Source organism: Camelus dromedarius, chromosome 26 (genome assembly GCF_036321535.1).
Source record: "Camelus dromedarius isolate mCamDro1 chromosome 26, mCamDro1.pat, whole genome shotgun sequence".
Classification (NCBI taxonomy): domain Eukaryota; kingdom Metazoa; phylum Chordata; class Mammalia; order Artiodactyla; family Camelidae; genus Camelus; species Camelus dromedarius.
The window spans coordinates 4,651,371-4,655,873 of NC_087461.1; positions in this window are offsets into that span (position 1 = coordinate 4,651,371).

A 4,503-nucleotide genomic window follows, 5' to 3' on the forward strand; every position below is an offset into this window, starting at 1 on the left:
CTGTCACACCTGAGCTGTAACACATTTTTTCTGCAACAGATATACAATGTTGTGTTAGTTTCAGGTGCATAGCAATGTGATTCAGTTACACATACCCATGTACATATTCTTTGTCATATTCTTTTCCACTGTGGTTTATTACAGGATATTGACTATAGTTCCCTGTGCTCTACAGTAGGACCTTGTTGTTTACCTGTTTGAGATACAGTAGGTTGTATCTGCTGATCCCAAACTCCTAATGTATCCCTCCCCCACCCCTTTCCCCTTTGGTGACCGTAAGTGTGATTTCTGTGTCTGTGAGTCTGTTTCTCTTTTGTAAATAAGTTCGCCTGTGTCATATTTTAGATTCACATGTAAGCGACATCATATGGTATTTCTTTCTATTTCTGACTTACTTCATTTAGTATGATAGAGACGTACATTTAATATGGGAGCCAAGGGGGTTTCAACGTAGAGGTTTTGAAGAACTTTCCAGATGAAACCACACAGTAGGTACTGAGGATTATAGGATTTCCCCATCCAGACTTTGCTCCATCAGTTCACAGACCATCGCTTGTGTCCCCATTCAATCAGGGCTTTCTTAAGGATTCTCCTAAAGCACTTTGCCTTGTGAATGAAAAAGAAACAAAAAAAAAATTGGTCTTCACAACAAAGAGCCAACAATGAGAGGAAATGGAATAAACCCTCGTAAGACCCACCGCGATTTCGTGTAACAGCTGGGGGTAGTATTTTGAAGTTCAGTTATTTCGCATCGTGGCCAAGACCTTGATATGAGCATTTACGTGAAATCTGTGGGTGCTGTTGATTGTCTCGACTGTTATATAATCTTCATTACTCACTAGGATGTGGTATTCTTGCCGTGTAGCCTCTGCCATTTCTCAGGCAGCTTAACTATACACAAGATTGAGGGGGCTAGCGTTCAGACTTTAAAGTTTTCACATTCGCACATTTAAAAAATAAAGTGTATGCTGCTTTAAGTGAATTGTGTTAGTTTTTTTTTTCTTCTGTTCTTGCAGGTTTCAGTTTGAAAAAAATCTAATTGTTTGAGAAATGTAGGTTACATGTCACCTAGGAAAGTCCCTCTCTGAAGCATGGTAGACGGCAGAGCAGGAAGTCAAAGGTGGCCAGCCGAGATTGCTGCTCCCCTCCTCTTGTCCCTGGCCCGGCACCTGCATCTCTTCTGATTGGTGTGAAAAACCAAGTGCACGATGAGTGAAGACAGGTGGTCCTGCCCATGTTCTCCTAGGGCTTCTAGATCAGGATGGTTTTTACTAAGACTGTCGTTTGCCTTTGACCATTTCTTTTCTTCTCAATTCCTTCTTTCCCTTCCCTTCCCTTCCCTTCCCTTCCCTTCCCTTCCCTTCCCTTCCCTTCCCTTCCCTTCCCTTCCCTTCCCTTCCCTTCTCTTTTCTTTTCTTTGCCATTACCATTTCTAATAAGCACAGTTTTGCATTACCCCCAGGGTCATAACTCGAATCACAAAGATGGCATCCAAAACGGATTTTTCAATGAATGAATGAATTATATACGAAGTGAAAAGATAGGCGTGCAAATTCTGACTCCATCAACATCCAGCTCCCTTACCCAGAGAGCACAGCTTTTCTTGGCTGCACCCCCCCCACCTCCTCCACCACCACCGACTTACATTAGGGCTCCTGACCTTGTAAAGTCCACCCTATTTCTAGTAGAACACAGTCTTCCAGGAGAGTTATGAGCCAGTTTTATGCCATTTCTTGTCCTCTCCTTTCTCTGGATATGTCAGAATTTCCAGCAGAAAGGAGGGGGCGGTGGAACGTTAAGTTGGCATCTTCTTTCTATTCCAAACAGAGTCTTTAATCCTAACTCCAACACTTCTTTTGTTGGCTACCATGGACCTCCCTCCAGCCATGGAGAGATCTCAGCTTCCAGTTATAAGATAAATAAATCCTGGCCATGTCACATACAACGTGGTGACCATGGCATTTGGTGGGGGTGATGAATCTTGGAAACATTAAAGCTGAGGGGTGTAATAAGCAGCTGGATGTATGGGTCCAGAACTTACAGAGAAGGGGTCTGGGCTGGGGATGTGATTTTGGGAGTCACCGATGGATTGATAAGTTAGCTGGCAAAGAGCCCACTGGCTTAGGGAAAGAACTGAGGGTGAGAAGAGAAAAGGGCCTTAACCAAACCTTCCAGAATCTCTACCGTTTAATCGTTAGAGTGGGATAAGCTGGCCAGGGACAGTGACGAGATGCCAGCAGAGAAAAGAGAAAGCTGGAGAGGGTGGAGTCGCCGAGAGACAAGACGAGAATTAAACCACATCCAAGGGATTTGCACCATGGAATTCACATTGGTTACTTCACTGGGAGACATTTCGGGGGAGGAACACGGATGGGAGCTGGACCAGGATGGGTTGAGACATTAGGAGGAGGAATGGGCTGAGGGGCGTGAATCCGGACTCTGGTTAAGATGACCAGCAGATTATCTGCCCGTATGACTTTGGGGCAGAATCAGTGCTTTGCAAGTAAATTGGCATTAACTCTCCACTATTCAACCAACACTTCACTCGCAATGATTAATACCTACTATGTGCCTGGTGTGTTAGCAATGGTGCTGCAAAGATGACTATAATTCAAGACCTCAGAGCTGGTGGGAGATGCCTGCCCAGAGATGGTCACCACCAGCCAGGCGGAGAGCTGTGTCTCAGGGCTTGGCTTAGTGGTGTCTGCTGAGGCTCATGGGTTCTTCCCATGACTCATCTCCTTACCCGAAATGAATTATGTGAACCTTTTGTCCCTCAGTTTCCTCCCCCCAAAAGTGAGGCTAATCACAGTGGCTTACCTATAGCGGTGCAGCGAGAAAAGTCTATGAAAAAAGACAGAGCAGTAAATGTTAAAGTGTTTATTCACAATTAGTGCTACCTGGATGCTGAAGGATGAACTGGAACGACTTCTCCATCAAAGGCAGCAGCCAGTTTGGCGAGGTTCTTGTGCTTAATCATGGAACGATCACTTACCTTCCAGAGTTTTCTCGGTTGGACGCTTTCCTCCTTAATAACAGAAACATGCATTGGAAAGGGGCGTGGTCAAAAGCTGAAAAAGAAGAGTTACCCAGTCCTTTTGGTATTCCTACACTTAATTGTTCCAGGTGGGTAAGAATTTTTCTGTCTCTGAAAAATGTTGAGGAAAGAAAGGAGAATGTCCAATTTCCCTCATTTATTTATTCACTTAGCAATTCATCAAATATTATTGGTTGAACTGACAAGGCGGCACAAATCTCTGATGGTTCTTTTTTTTAATTTTATTTTTTATTGAAGTGTAGTTGATTTACAATGTTAGTTTCAGGTGTACAGCAAAGCGATTTAGTTATACATATACATACACACACACACACACACATATATATATATTTTGCAGATTCTTTTCCATTATAGCTTATTACAAGAAATTGAATATAGTTCCCTATGCTATACAGTAGGTCCTTGTTGTTTATCTATTTTATATACAGCAATGTGTATCTGTTAATCCCAAACTCCTAATTTATCCCTCCCCTGCCCTTTCCTTTTTGGTAACCATAGTTTGTTTTCTATGTCCCTGAGTGTGTTTCTGGTTTGTAAATAAAGTTTGTATCTTTGTTTTCAGATTCACATATAAGTGATTTCATATATTTGTCTTCCTCTGTCTGACTTACTTCACTTAATGTGAAATCTCTAGGCCCATCCGTGCTGCTGCAAATGGCATTATTTCATTCTTTTCTATGGCTGAGTAGTATTCCACTGTATATATGTACACCATGTTTTCTTTTTCCAGTCATCTGACAGTGGACACTCAGGTTGCTTCCATGTCTTGGCTATTGTACATAGTGTATACCATTTACCTTTTAAAAATTCACTTTCTTAATATAGACCTAAGTGTTGATTTCATTAATTTATTTTTATTTTTAAATTTTTTCCTATGATTTCTCTAATTTATTGTGTGAACTTGTGTCAGTCTGAGTCTTTGTGCATGGATTTCTGATCTGGAAAGGAGAGAATCAGTCTAGAAAATACCTGGGATTCTTTCCATTTCTAAACTTGGGTGATTCTGACTAGCTAACAAACCATTACAGGTGTCACTACTTTGTTATTTACTTGTCAGCACCCATATCTGTGGGCAAAGACAGCGTAAGAGTCCTGACACACCCTGAATTCAGGACACAAGACCACTCCGTCTAACGCGGCCTTTGGGGCTGGGTGCATTCCTCCGTGGTTCTCGGGAGGACTGGCTGCCCTGGTATGTAGCCAGGGCTTCCCACCTAGGGCAGCCGGGTTGGCGCACAGAGAACTGGTTCTCTCATAGAAGCCTCCCACTTCCCGAGAGCCGGAAGCAAAGCAGGACACCGCTGAGCTGAAGCTCTTCCTTGGCAACAGCGGAGCAGCCACTGGAAACGGCAGACCGTCTTGATGCAGACTTCTCCAGCAGCTAGCTCTCAACCAGAATGACTTAATCCCAACAGTCTTCAGCAGCTCCAAGTAGGTGTGGAGAG